Source organism: Spermophilus citellus, assembly GCF_964194105.1.
Source record: "Spermophilus citellus genome assembly, chromosome: 3".
NCBI classification, from domain to species: Eukaryota; Metazoa; Chordata; class Mammalia; order Rodentia; family Sciuridae; genus Spermophilus; species Spermophilus citellus.
Genome location: NC_138184.1, coordinates 223,332,477 through 223,348,471, shown reverse-complemented (window position 1 = coordinate 223,348,471; position 15,995 = coordinate 223,332,477). Strand labels below are relative to the sequence as shown.

At 39.9% G+C, this 15,995-nt stretch overlaps 1 protein-coding gene across 1 annotated transcript in view; it reads right to left on the bottom strand.

The window, feature by feature from the left end:
• CNTNAP2 (contactin associated protein 2) overlaps window positions 1-15,995 on the bottom strand; it is a 1,934,648-nt gene that overhangs the window by 971,849 nt on the left and 946,804 nt on the right. The window lies entirely within an intron of this gene.

Below are 15,995 nucleotides of genomic sequence, written 5' to 3'. Positions count from 1 at the left end.
TATCGTGTATCATGACTTTAATCACTATTCCTATTTTTTTGATATGGCATGGTGTCATTACTTTAAGAGTTATAAAACTATAGAACAAGCCTAAAATTTATCCAAATTAACTTTAATTTAAAAATATATAGCACTCAAACGAAAATAAAGACAATAGTCAACACTGCAAGCAAACGGGGATATTGAAAAAGACAAACCATCAAAAAGGTCAACTTCACATTGCTGCTCTGGACCCTGATTACACAAAAACACACACAAACCTAGATGAACAGAATCCACTGTACTTGACAGAGGGTTGAGGCACATATTTCCCTCTGTAGCAGGTTTTTTCCATCATAATTTTATGTCTAAATTGTTCACATGTGCTGCCAATACATGATTGCAATTATAATTTAAAAATAAAGGCAATTCTGTTTCTCCCCTTTTCTGAGCAAGATAATTATGTTTCTTTGGAATATAAATTGCCACCATTTTTAGAGTCAGAAATTCTTCAAAGAACAATTAAGTCTTTGCTGAAACATGAAATAGAAGATAGTTCTAGAGAAGATTACAGCGTTTCAATTCAGTGCTTCCAATGAGAATTAAAGAATTGGCTTAACTGTTGTCTAAGGTCAATACCTCAGATTCTAAGATGTCAACTGCATATTTTGAATGAGCTTAAGTATATTCAGCATACACACAATCCTCGTAAGCTATAAAGTTATTCAAGTGAATCAACTGTTATTTTCTATAATCAAAAATAGGAAAAATCACATGGCTTTAATATTAAACACAACATACCTTTAAATAAAACCTTAAAACATTTCTCCATCGACTTGCCATTTACAGAAGAAATGAAAAGTAAAAAAAAAAGTTATTTATGTTCTTTGAAAGGAAGAATAAAGAACTCCTGCATTTCGAAATAGCAGATCCAAAATGATTAGTTTCAGTGTAGAATTTTTGGAGAATTTCATTTTGCACTTGAACTTAGCTGCTCCCTTTCCCTGTCTACTCCAGCAGTACTTTGGAGGTGTTAGGGCTATTCTGTTGCTCTCAAGTTCTTGTGAATACTGCATTATTGAAAGTTGCACTATAGAAAAACTTACAGAACCTCACATTAGAGCAAAAGACCAGCAGTGGTAGCCTCTGAACTTTTAGGAGCAAGGAAGTCTCTGCTGGGTCCCCGTGAGGACAAGCCTGCCCTTCACCCTGATGAATAGCTCCCATTCCTACAGTGGCCCCTCTGCAGGGGAAGAACACTTTACGGACACAAAAAAGCAATAAAATACCCCTGGTGGCAGAAGAATTCAGAGACATGATGAGGTTGTAAGATCAACCACCACATTGGAGTCAGAGAGAATGGAATAAATCCCATCTCTCTCCCAACTGTGTGGCTGGAACAGGTTACTTTAAATATAGGAGCACATAATGAAAACAGAATGAATACTTACGGTAGTTGAAGTTAAGACCTGGTGGTAAGATGCTATATCAGCACAGAAGACGCTCAGAAAACAACACTCTCAAGTATGAAGTCGCAGGAGAGACCACCTATCAAGCTTGATGCTGAGGACGGCCCTGGATGGTGGACGTGAAGTGCTCAGAGTCCTGTGATGTCGGAGTACTGGGAAGCGGGGCTCTTCCATTGTTATGGGTACCTAGGAGCAGGTGGTCTCTTTGGAGGCTCTCAAACTCTAAGACTTTAACAGTTTTGTGGGCTGCAGTCTTATACTTGAGAGTCATTATTATTTACACCTTATCATTATCCTTTTGCCACTTTCAACTTTTGAGATCTCTGGTTTCCTGTCCCCAACCTGGACTTTTCCATCATCAAACTGCTAGAGAAGTGACTCCTTTCTTCCTTTCTTCCTTCCTTCCTTCCTTCCTTCCTCCCTCCCTCCCTCCCTCCCTTCCTTCCTTCCAAGTCTTGAGCCAATGGCATTATTCTAAAAACCACCAAGGTATCTTTCCGTGGATAAGAAATTATCCTCCCCACTTTGTAGATGAAGCAATTGAAATCAAGCAAGCTAAAACTCAGTAAAAGTGAACAGAATCAAAATTAAAAAGGAAATAGTGAGAAGAGACTAGAAGCTGAGAAAAAAAAAAAAGTCCCCAAACCTGTTGTGGGAAAGAACTTTTGACCAGATACAATTCAGAGCCTATTCTTAAAAGAAATTAGAATTCATATGGATACACCTGAGCCAAGTTCTGATAGATCTTCATGATATTTTAAAGATTTTTTTGGGAGGAAGATATGCTCAGCTGACCATCAGTTTAGAACTTGCCTACATCTTTCATCCACCTGGTGACTTCCTAATAATCCTTTGCTGTTCTTTTTTTTTTTTATGTATAATTCCCCACAACACATGCACGCAGGCGCACACACATACACCCTAAAACTTTCTACAGAAGTGCAGAGGTGGGCATCTTTGAGTTTGGTTATTCAAAAACCTTTCATCCAACAGCATCTTTGAAAAAAATGTATGGGCCCATAAGCTTTGTATCAAAGACGTCCTTAATCTGTACATATTTCCCAACTTAATATATCCATCCTTCCCATATTCCCAAAGAGTCTTACTCCTGCCATTTTCTTAATAATCCAAAAAACTCAGAGCCATTGAAATAAAATTGGAAGGGATATGAGGGACATTACTCCAACTCTCTTGATTTAAAACATTTGCATCGTTCAAGTTGTAGATATGGAGATTTAAAGAAAATTCTGAGCTGAATATAAGTATTTGCAATAAGCCATTTCTTATCATTCCAGTGGACGGGATTTTTCTGTTTGCAGCTGGTTCATTTTTCTTATGCATATATTTGTTTATTTGTTGCCTCTCTCCACCCTAACTCCTGGAAAAGTCATAACAAAGGCTTTAAAAGAAAGCATACAGCAAAGCGACCCAAGGTTGAAAGAGCTGTTCAAGGCAGAACATTAGACCCTGAGTGCTTCTCAAAGCTTGGTCTGTGCCAGAAGCCACCAGAGACCCTTGGGCTTGCTAAAACACAGCCTGCTGGACACCACCCCCTAATCTCCAATTCTCTAAGTCCAAGGTGAGGCCAAGGGTCTGCATCTCCACCATGAATCCAGGCCATGCCAATGGTGTCAGTCAGGGCACCCCAGAGAACCCAGGAGATAAATTTCCTCAGTGGGAAATTCTTTTTAGACCATCACCTTCAGGCCAGACACACCTTGTCCCTCTACCTCCAAACTCTAGAGAAAGGGGTGGACTAAGGGAGACTGAAAGCCCAGCCCTGGGGTGGGGGCATGAAGCTGTAGATGGCAGAAGGAAGTACCAAGTGGATAAGAGGCTAAAAGCCCAGGAAGGGAGGCATGATCTGGGCAGCATCCCAAAGTATTTCAGAGGAAATTTCCAGGTGAAAATGGGTCCCTTCCCTGAGAAGCTACTTCTGCGTCTCCATCATCCAGTACTTTACCGCATTGGATTGTATCAATTTTAATTGGGAAAAAAAAAAGTGGTTGAACATTCTTCAAGACCCTTTTCAGAAAGGTAATATATTCTCTCTGAGCTTCAGCAAAATGTCCCCACGGGGAAAGGGTGAAGACAGAGATTCATGCTCGGGCCCCAGTTGTCCTTGGTCAGCCCTCCCTGACATTCAGAACTCCCTTCACCTGTCTGCAGGGTGACAGAAGAAAGGGGTGGAAAAACAAATAGAGGGACTGCAAGGCTCATCCTGGCCTCCCCTGGGTTAGCTGGCCTCTCCTCCATGTGACAAAACACCTGAGAAAATCAACTTTAACGAGGACCAACCTCCTGAAGTTTCCGCCTCTTCATAGTGCCATGGGTTGGTGACCAAGCCTTAAAAAAACAGGTTTCTGGGAGGCTGAAGTCTAACGAGGCCACAAGTCCACCCCAAACCCCACCATCAAAACTGGAAGCCTGTGGTCTGAAGATAGATTTTAGAAGTCCCTAGGTGATTATGATGTACACCCCAAGGATCAAAAGACAAAAGAAAAGCTTAATCACATAGCCAATTTCATCTCTGTAAGACTGAGCTCTCTTTTAATTTGGATAATGAACAAATATCTAAACCACAGGCTGATTGAGGCAGCATGAAATGGCAGGAGGGCTCTTCATGCAGAGAAAGAAAGAGGAATAGCACTGGAGATCGGAGAACTCTCCAGAACAGTAGCTGCCATCAAACACTAGGGTATTCCGGCAGGAAGCATTCATTCTTACTAAAGTGCTGCCCAAAGTCATTAGTAGCATCAATCAATTCTGATCTTTGGACTAGTGGGAAGATGAAAATCTCAGTTCACCCAAGTTGGTCGTATTTCCAACTCCCACTCTGAATCTGCAGTGGGGTGAGGGGGGTATTGAAACTGGATGCCTGGAGGTTCTCTTAGTTCCAGTGTCTGCCCTTCTTAATGGAGACAGCTTATGGGACTCAAAAACTAACCACTCCAAGTTGTGGCTTCTTTATAATCCAGAGGGAGCTGGTGGGAAGCTCCGAGGCATTGGCTCTGGGAGCCTATCCAGAGGAGGGTCAATGGACACCACAGAAGATGGTGTACCCTTACAGAGCTGTGGTGGGTGTCTGCTGGAGGAGAACGGGATGCACGGATGGTTATCTGATGCCTTGTGCTCTTCCCTGGTAAACAAAATGCAAACTTGAAATGCGTTGTTAGCATCTAAGAAGCACCTCTTTCTTTTTATAGCTATTTTTTGGTCCCATTTAACTAGTTGACTCAGAGTCCCTGGAAAGGTACTAGAAATGGATTCCTACAGTGAGGACATAATGCTTATGTGGTTTTCTTAATCCTGTACAAGCTCTTTATCCATGGAGTTCACTTTGTATTTTCGACTCTTTCGGTGGGCTAAAACCTCCCCTCCATCTCTGATATTCAGAAATGTGTCTGTGTGTTTTCCTCCAATAAATAAGTAAGTATTTTTTTTTTCTTTCCCACAGAGAACAGGTGACTAAAAAGGCCAGAATGATTTTCAAGGTAAAATCCCTGGGCTTATTTATGATTCTTAAAAGCCACTTGGTGTCTTCATGTTAACACACCTCTCATACAACATTTGCAGTCTTGGGGCTGGGGTTGTGGCTCAAGTGGTAGAGCGCTAGCATGCATGAGGCCCTGGGTTCAGTCCTCAGCACCACATGAAGATATTGTGTCCATCTAAAACTAAAAAATAAATATTAAAACCAAACAAACAAACAAACAAACAAACAAAAAAAAACGTTTGCAGTCTGGTTTTCTCTTTCTGCCTGTTTTCAAAATTGTATAAACAATATTAAGTTCCCTGCCATCAAATACAAATGCCAATCCAAGTTCATCTCCTGGCAGCCCAAATTTCATTCCTCGTAATCCCTCATCAGAGAGGGTGGCAAGAACATTTTCTGGCTGGTCACAACTCATGACTTCATGCATGCATCTTCCAAGCTCGAGTGTCTGCGATGGCAGCCACCAACCCTAGGACCACCATGACCGTCTGTCCACAGACTGTCATCCACCCTGCTTGTTCCGGGAGATGGCCAAGCTCAGAAACACCCCTGCCCCTGACCTAGAGCACTGCCTTTGTCCCTAAACTGCTGCTTATCCCAATGAGGTCAACCCAAGATTGCCAAATGTGGTCCAATCAGGGGGACCCCAGTTTCAGAAGAATCCCCACCATGAGAGAGTGATTTCCAATCAGGCTCTGAGCATCTCCACTTGCTTTCTCTCCTTAAAGAACTGATTTTCCTTGCTGATACCTTTGAACCCCGCGGGCACAAAAGTAAAAGCAGATAGATTCCCACTTTTATGAATAAATTGCTTTTGAAAATTGTGTCTCAGACTTAGTTTTGTCTCTAGCAATAAATAAAGAAACCCTATAAATGTTCCAGAAGAAGTCTGGGCCCCACCTCTCTCCGGCTTCCCACCAATTGCCCCTTTCACTTGCATTTCCCTTTTCTGTCTCCCCATGAAGTCGATCCCTCTCAGACTCACACACAGAGGTGAGTCACCATCCCTAACCTGTGGTCTTATTTCCATGGTCAACCTCGGTCCAAAATAATACGGGAAAAATGGAGGAAATAAGCAACTTGAGTATATTGTTATAATTGTTTATCATTAGCTGTTGCTAATCTCTTACAGTGATTAACTTATACGTTAAATTTTATCATAGGAAAAAACATAGGGTACATAGGGCTCACTACTATCCAAGGTTTCAGCACTCGCTAGGGCTCTTGGAATGTGCTCTCTAAGCTTAAAGAACAACTACATCTCTTGTTTTTTCTACCCATCTTCTTTATTTTCCTCTTTTCTCCCTTCTTCTCTCACTTTTTTTAAAATCTCCAAAATGTGCCCTCAACAGATGTTTTTGAGAATGCCTATTTTCATCTCCTAGGCAATGAGAATAAAACAGACCAAATTACTGTGTTAGTTTAGAATATTTAATATCTCTGTGATGTCATTAAAAGGAGAAACTTCAACACTCCCAAAACATTTGCAAATGATGATAAATTAAAAAAAAAAAAAAAAACTAAGGGCTGGGGATGTGGCTCAAGCGGTAGCGCGCTCGCCTAGCATGCGTGCGGCCCGGGGTTCGATCCTCAGTACCACATTCAAAGATGTTATGTCCACGGAAAATTAAAAAATAAATATTAAAAAATTCTCTCTCTCTATTAAAAAAAACCTTAAAAATGCTTAAAGATATTGTTATAAAACAATATTTCTGTGCGTTCTAGTAATTAATCTTTATCCTCAGCCTTTGAATACTATTCACAAATGCAGTTTCTATAGTAAATTCTTAGTAAATATATTTGAATGAACATATGCATGAACTTATTGAATGAAGAGATATGCCTAGAATGTGTTTCTATACACCAAAGAGTCTTATACACACGAAAGTAGAGAAATATCTGAGCAGGGCTAAAGGGTTGAAATAGAGTAGGGAATGAGGCCATTATTCCACGATGCCACAGATCCATGCTTCTGCCTGTTTAGATGCCATTGTAGTTAACGTTGGTCTGGTGCCAAGGAGACAATTGGATTCTATTGCTAAGCATTAATCCTGTAAATAATAAAATGTATCTGGTGTCCTACTGAAAACAATTTTATTCATTTAAACTACTAGGAACCCTGAGGACAGAGGAGAGAAAATCCAAATAAGAAAATATTTTTAATATAAAAATATTGAACAACTATACCTCAAATTTATGCCCCAACTGGATTGTTATACTCTAAATATTTATAAGCTATGATGTTAACTTCATATAATCCTAGGCACACCGTAGGGACTGAAACAGAGTCTTATTAAATCTGCTAAAATGAGGTGAAGTAAGTTTTTTCCATTGCTATTTAGTGATTATTTCTCAAACTCTTGAAGGGGTTAGATTCTCTTCTTTGCTATCACTTTGCGAAACAATTTAACTTTCTTTTTTTTTCTCATGCATTTTAGTGAGTATTTCTATTATCACTGTATTTCTATGGAGACGCTGTGAATGTTAATTTTATGTGTTAACCTGTTGGCTGGATCACAGTGCTCAGATATGTGCTCAATTATTCTGGATGGTTCTGTGAGGATGTTTTGGGATGATATTGATGTTTAAGTTGCAGAACTTTGACTGAAGCCCACTGCCCTCTGCCCTGGGCTGAACGTGGTGTACCCCCAAAGTTCACATGCTCAACCTCCCACCCTCCAGTACTATGAAGGACTAATTTCTCATGTTCGCTGTAGCTGATCTAACCAAGAACCCTGCATAATGCAGCAGGGACCAGGAGGGAGCTCATCCAATCAGCTGAGGCCTAAATAGAGCAGAAGACCAAACTCACTGAGCAAGAGAAAACTCGTCACCAGGTCTCCTGCATATCTGATTGGCAGCATCACTTCTTCCCTGGGTCTCTGACAGGAACCCACCCTGCAAATTTTGAATGTGCATCCTTCATGATCACAGGAGCCAATTTCCTAAAATACACCTAATCTACGCAGATGTCATACACACCCACCCTGTTGGTTCTGTGATTCTGGGGGATTCTGATTAATGCAATGACAAACATGTGGAGGTCACAGCTGAACTAGCTGTATTTTGTTCTAACATGAAATTCTGTTAGAGATCTAGGTCAGAGAACACCAAGGGGTTCCTCTCCCGTGCCACCTCCAGATGACTGGCGATGCTGCCTGGCCAGACCTGCATAAGAGGTTTGCTGAGGCCAGGGAGGGGCTTGAGTGACACTGCCATGGGCCAGGGGCACAGGGAGGGTCACAGGGCTGCTTATGTGCCTTCCCACAGAGAGGGGACTCTCTCATTGCCATCCCAGTGAGACACTGAGGAAAGTCATTTTGCACAATGTATTCTCCAGGGAATTAAGATTCACACTGAGGGTTTTATTTTATTTTTTTTCCAGAAAATAGAAAATTTCTACCTATTCAATGCTGGTATTAATGTAATTTTATTTCAAAAATGAGAATTAAAAATCTTTTGAGGGCAAGCAAGGGGAAAGAAGAGCAAAATAAGTCAACATTTTAAACAATAACAACAAAAATATTTTTGAAGCTTCTTAGGGTGTTTTAGGAAATTGCAAAATTAAACCTCTAGAGGTAGAAAACATTTCGCTTTTTTTTTTCCTTAAATTCTTCTGATACTTTCATTGGTCAGGCCTTTTGTGGCCATGTAAGGGTTTCCCTCATGGCGTTGTTTGTCCAGCCCAATTTTCCAGTGTAATTTCCTTTGGTCAGATGCATGTAGCTCATTAAAATGAGCACCACCAAGAATTTTAGAAGGAAGTATCTCCAAGAAGAGAAAGTCTAAGAACTAAATACCTCTTTGAGTTATTTAAACAACAACAACAACAACAACTTTAAAACAATATGAGAAGTAGGAAACGATTCCTTGAGTTGATCACTCCGATACCATGAAATGCAAACCTTTATTTATATCTTAGTTCTTAGAAGCTTGTTCTGACCACCATATCAGATACCTGTTTATTAAGTATGTTACTTTTCTCTTTAAACTGTAAATTTATGGTGGACCAAAACTTCATTTTTCTTGTTTGTTGGTATGTCATCAAGTCTTAGAATAGTTCTGGAAATACATGAAAGGAATATTTACCCAATAAATAGTTGAATAGACTGTTTGGTACTGTAATTGTGCCAGTCAGCTTTCTGTAACTATGACAAAATACCAGAGACAGGAAAATTATAAGGAGGAAAGGTTTATTTTGGCTCAAGTTTCAGAGGTTTCAGTCTATATTTGCTTAACTCTGTTGCATTTGGGCATGGGGCGAGGCAATACATCATGGTAGGGAGCCTATAGTAGAGCAAGATGTTCACCTCATGCCAGCTGGGAAACAGACAGACACAGGAAGAGGGCAGGGCCTCAATATCCCTTGAAGGTCATGCCTCCAATACTTCCTTCCTCTAGACCCCACCTCTAAAAAAGGTCAGGGGCTGGGGAACAAGACTTCAGTACATGGGCCTCTGCGGGACACTTATTTTAAAAAAATCAGAGTAGCTTTTAACCAACTAAGAAAAAAATTAGGGCAGCTGAGATTGAGAAGACTGTTGGAGACAAAAGGTGGCATTTATAACTAATCAGTGTTGGCGTTTACTCATTGCAAATGAACATTTTCACTCTTTTTATTTACTTATTTATTTTGTCTTGGGCTAATGTAATAATTGAACTCTGATCTCCTGGTGGGAACTGAAAAGTTGAAAAGGGACCATGTTTTTTTCTCTTACTCTTCTTGATCCCGTGGGGACTGGACTGGGTTCCCGTGTGCATTGCTACAGTTCTTACAGATTTTGATCAGACCCAGGATGAATATAAAAGAGCAAGAGTGGAAAGACACAGTGGGTTTAGTTGAGAATATGTGTCACCAATATTAATAGTAGGAGATAAAGTTGGGAATAAGGACTGGGGTAAAAGAACGAAGGGTCTTAGAGAGGATGGTGGCTAAGAAATTCAGATTCATCAAATAAAAAATAAAGTCCTTGCCCCCACCCAAGAAGGAATGAATGATAAATGTAGGACTGCTTATGCACAGGAGAGAGGTTCACAGAAATAAAACCACTGTGTCTTCAGCAATAAGACTTACCTACGTCTGTCTATCTATTTTTTTTTTCTTTGTGATTCTGGGGATTGAACCCTTGCCTTGTGCATCTGAGGCAAGCTCTCTACCAACTGAGCTATATCCCGAGCCCCTATATATACACACATGCACAATATATATCAGTTATCTATATTAGTTATCTAGGAATTTTATTCTTTGGTAAAGCCACATGAATAATTACAGAAATGTCTGTATCCCATCACATCGAGGGGTCTAGGCTAATATCATGAGTAGCCCCTTTTCTTAAGAGTGTTTGCTCTAGACTTTTCAGATTAGAAAATAACTATATGGGAAAAGATGGCCACTCGCCGAGTGCCTGCACAGACCACTCAGTGGATTGGCTGCCTGTAGATGTTAGGTTTAATCCTCTCTGAGCCTATTGAATGAGGGTTATTATCTTTATTTGAAAGAAGAGAAACTTGGTAGTTAGAAAAGTAATTCAACCCAGGAAAAGTGAAGCCAGCTCTGGCTTCCTTCAGATAGAGTCTCTGTTCTTGCATTCTGATTACATTAACCAGGAGTGCCAAGAGGGGAGGTGCAGAAATGGGAGTTTGAAAGATGAATGGGTAGATCAATGAGAGCAATGGATAAATAACTACACAAAGGAGCAGGAAGGTGAAGGGAGAGCTGTGGTCACTTTGTGCTCTGAGGAAAGGTGGCACAGACGGAATGGGATGGTCATATTTGCAAGCAGAGAGAACTCCTCATCAGGTATTCCTGGCCTTAGGCAATTCTGGTGAGATGAAGATGGAGGATAGTAAGTATAGATTAAGAACTAATACATGGACGGATTTGAAGTCTGGATTTGACCCAAAAGGGGCTAAAGAAACTGTGGGGTATTTGGAAGCATAATGATCAAAATGTTAGTCTTCACAAAATTGGCAATAGAGTACAAAATGATTTGGAAAGAAGAAGAGCTGAAATATATTCACCAAATGGAGATCTGACTTCCTGTCATGGTACCACAGACCTTGAGGAACAAACACGAGAATAATGATCAACACAAGAAATCCATAATGGAACTTATAGAACTTGATGCATGTAAAGAAAAACGAGGTGCAGTATTTACTTCAGAATTTGGGGCACTTAGAATAGAGAGATAATATTTTCCTCAAGGTGGACTAGACGTGTAGACAGGAATAGGTGCCAGTAGAATGACGAACTTGTTCCTAAAGATCTGAGCATCTTTAATAAACTTGTGTCATTTCAAAACCTTACAGTGGTAATACACATTTTAGAACTATTCTTTTTCACAAGGAAGAATGAATGGTGGAAATAAAGATGTTAGGTAGGAGAAAAGATATAGTGCATTGATAAAGTTGATTGCAGGGAGCAGACAGTGAATGAAAGCAAACATTCATGAAGCAATTAAAACAAGAAAAAATAATAACTGGAATCAAAAGAAGGATGTTTGGCAATTTTGCGTGGTAAGAAGAAATAAAAGTAAACACATGGGAACTAAGTATTTATACAAGTCTGTTTTGCTTTATTGAGATGTTTGAATAATTAGAGATGAGATTAGGCTTGCCAGATTTAGCAAATAAAAACACAATACACCAAGTCAAATTTGAATTGCATAGGGCATATTTATACTAAAACATTATTTATGGTTTATTTGAAATTCAAATTTAACGGAGAATCCTGTATTTTATTTGGGAATTCTAAATCATCTTCACCAAGATCTCACATCTCAGGGTTGTTTTCACATTGGAAAGAAAAGTTGCAAAAGCAGGTCAACAAAAACAGTTGAGAAGCCTAGGAATAAGAAAAACATGAAAACGAGTTTCTGAGCCACAAATGGAGCCTGTACCCAGGCGTGGAGGGAGATCCCACTGCTTTGACATAAAGGGCTCGGTGCAGAAAAACCCAAAATGCCAACAAAGAGAGTTGTGTTGCCGTAGCCTTGAAAGATGGAGACATGTGCTTCTGAGACCAAGGTGAATTCTGCCTAGTGGCCAACTTGATTCATCCTTGTACCTTAAAGCAACTTCTGGTCCCAACTATTGAGTAAAATCTCAACAGTTAAAACATGTTTGATGATCTGCAGGCCCTGAGGCAGCTCTGTCGGAAGGGATGGGCACTGCACCTGCATGACCAGGTTTATTTCGCCATAAAAACAACCATGAGAGACTTCAGTTTTGCACAATAAAGAAATCAGAGGACACTGAAATAAGTCTCCTGAAAAGCAAAGGGATGTGGCTCAAATAGATTTTCTTTTCATACCCCAAAGTCCATGTGCTTAGATGAGATGAGCCACCATATAGACATAGTGCCCTTCCACACAGAATTTTAAACACCTACACACTGCAGTATTTGCCTCTACGACAATCAACATGATGGCGATACTTAGCTGTCATCCAAACTGAACATTAGCTAGGACCTTTGCAATGCTGCAGGTCTAGTAATTGCACAGAGTTCCCCGCAGTGAAAATGCATCAGACACAGAGAGAGGGGCCCTGCTGAGCCTGCTCCAGCACGCAGAGGCCGAGGGGCGCAGGGCTGAGGCAAGGCGCAGGTAATGTCACCGCGCTGTAAGTAATTAACTGAACTGTTTGCTCCGGAATCAGGTGGCAAAACTCCTGGGGCGTGGGAGGAAAAGAGACATATTTTCTTCATGTAGATGTGTTGTGAATTAATGGCCTTATTTGTGGAGATTTTACTTTGTGAATCATTCACCTGAATTTGCTCCTTTCCAGGATTCTATAAAATAAGTACTATTTTGTCCTTATTTTGTCCATTTAAAAAATGGAGGCATAAAAGACTTTATATGGCTTTTTCCAAATCGCTTGGCTTGTGGTGGCAGAGGACACAGAAAAGCACCAGGACTTGAAGCTTGCACCTGCCCAATCACTCTCTGTGTTACTGCAGGAAACGTGTTCAGTTACTGGAAAGAGTCCCGGCGTCTGTAAAAGGGTGTGGCGTGGTGGTAGTTTCATAGGAAATACAGTTGCTTTATAATGTGCAGCTTACAGCTACTTTTGTTCTGTTTGGCTAACGTCTAGAAACAGCACTACAAACTTTAAACATCAAGCAATAGCATTAAATGGAGCTGTATCTGCCCATCCCAATCATTTCTTGAAGGCCATTTCTATGTCCATTACATTCCATGGGTATAGACTTTAAGTTTGTACAGACAATCATGAATGTATACTCATAAGGTAGCCAAACCTTGAGATGAAAATTCAAGACATGCAAAAACATTTTTTTGTGTGTGATATTTTCATCAGTGTGGAGCTTTACATTCGATCTGTCTAAAGATAGGTTCTTTGATTGAAGATTCCCTACCTGTAAAATTACCTGCATTTTATTTTCTTCTTCTTTTAGAGTTGGATGATGAATGGATTATCCATTTCCTTGTATATTAAAGTGCACTGAATTATAACTGGCTTAAGGATATTTGCACTAAATCTCCCGTGGTCCACCCCGAGGCAAGACTTAACAGGGAATATTGAAACAGTAAATAAGAAGAGTAAGGCTTGGAAGTTTCCCTTCTCCAAAGCACAGCAGCACAGTTCACATTGCAGCCATTTTTATTAATTGTATACTAAGAGTTGAATTTGTATGTGGGGACAGAGAAAAAGAGAATAAATGATTCATAATAGGAGACATCTGGGAATTCGAACTTACTCACAATCATTGAGAAATAAATCCAAATGGAAAACTAATAGGTCAAAAAAGATTTCAAGCATCCAGTATAGTCTTAGGAACAGGGTAGACCACTGGGCACAGACAGTAAGAGATAAAATGTAATCTGAATGGGATAATTAAGCTAAGGAGTTTGATAATGTTTGTTGATTTTGAGAAGAAAAGCAAAATGAAAATTTTTGGTGGATTTCCATTCAAACCATCACTGAAGTTGCTTCCTCCATCATCAAGATTAAGAAAACTGTTCAGAAAGTATTAAAGCACCTGAGGAAGATCCATGAAGGAGGCTGGAGGCCGTGTGTGTGTATGTGTGTGTGAGTGTGTGTGAGTGTGTGAGTGTGTGCGTGCGAACACACACACACACACACAAATGGAACTTTGATCTCTACATCTCATGACAATCCAAATTTAGTGTCCTCTAGCATGTTGTCATCAGCACTCTCCCATGGAGGCTGGATCTCTAGACCTTCTATTAACTTTCTATTGATTTTTAAAGTGAAGGTTTACAACCTGACAAAAAGTGTTCAGGCAGACCATTTTAATGAACATGAATAACCATAGATCATATACTTTTTAAAAATGTGTTCCATAATGCTTTTTCTTTAGTCACAGTTTATAAGGACATATATGTGATGATATTTCCACCTTTATTTAGTTCTACAAATGCCTGCAGTAGTTTCTTATTGCAAATCCACGCTGAACTCCACCACTGTTCACTGAAATTCTAGTCTTTGCTGGTTTGAATAGGAACAGGAAAGGCACAAGTGAGCGGATGTGACTCCTGACCTTCCTTGAAAAGATAACCATTCACATGAACATTTACAGCACAAGGTAAAATGAGCTGCCATGGAGCTGTGTATAAGAGACACTTTGGGAGCCTGCACTTGAAGTAGAGAGGAGAAAGTACTCTCCGCACGTGCACAGAAATGGCGGCACAAGTGGAAAACTCAGTCAGTGACTGTGAGAATACAACTCCAGAGAGGAAGGCCTGGGGGAGTCACAGGATATGAGGCTGGAGAATCAGGCAAGAATGAACAAATCATCACACTTTTGTCAAATTCAATGGGTAAAGCTTTTACTTTAAAGTCTTTAAAGAATTTTGGGCATGGCAACCAAGGTCAAGTTTGCTCTTGGTTCACTCTTCAACAGTGTGGAAGATGGACAACAGAGCTGAACTTAGGGCATCATTCAGGGAGAATTCTTTCTCATCAGGAAAGGATCAGTGGTTCCTTGTGTTTGGGCCTTGGACTGGCTGGACACAGCTGCCCATATCAAACAGGGTGATGGCTTTCCTCACTTTAACTCAATATCAGACCTTTTCAGGAATACCTCAGGCACCCAGAAAGTCTGAGTCTGGGCACTGTGTGTCCTAGTCCACTTGACACGTGAAATGAGCCGTAACACTGTCTGCATCCAGTGATCAACATAATGGGACAATCAGCAAGTGTGCACCACCAAAGGTGCAGTGATGAGAAAGACAGATCACTCCTGTGGCTCCCCAGCCAGGGACCTAACCACAGCACAAACTCCAACGAGGGGGAGTCGACAGAGGAAATGACCACCATCTTTACAATGTCAAAGTACCGAGTGCCAAGGAAAGACTGAAAAATCTTTTGGCTGAATGAAACTTAGGATCAAGGGAACTAAATGCAATGTACAACTCTGAAGGACCTCACTTTGCTTCCGAAGACATTTCTGGTGCAAGTGGTGAATCTGGAAAGCAATCTGAGGATAGAAAAAGTAGTGAAGGGAGTTAATTTCCTGACTTTGACAGTTCTGATATAGAAAGGGAGGAGATGGCCCTTGTTTGTGTAAAATAAACACTAAGTATTGGAGGATGCTAGGTGGTAAGAAAGTTGTCCTCTAACTGTAACGACTCAGGAGAAAAAAGCTCATTGTCCGGTTTTTACAGCTTTTCCATAAGCTTGAGATTGATAATTTAACAAAATTGATAAAAACATTAATTATATTTTGTTCTGGCTTATTATTACATTTTGTTTTTTACACTGGCTATCTCCAAGTCTTTAGCAGATTGATTTACATTTAGAATTTCAGAGACAAATATGATGAGCAGTATTTCCTATAGGTCTTTTTATACACAGCATCTCCTGGAATGTACTTAAAGGTAGATATATTCATTAAAAATAAAAAGGAAATATAACAAAATTCTTAATTATGAGTAAATATAGCAAATTACTACTATTATGCAAATAGTAAATATGATTGGGATTAATAATCAAAAAAGTTGAGCAAAGAAAAAACTTATTAAATATTATATAGATATTAATTTTCTTTATTTTAAAAAATGTTTTTTCAT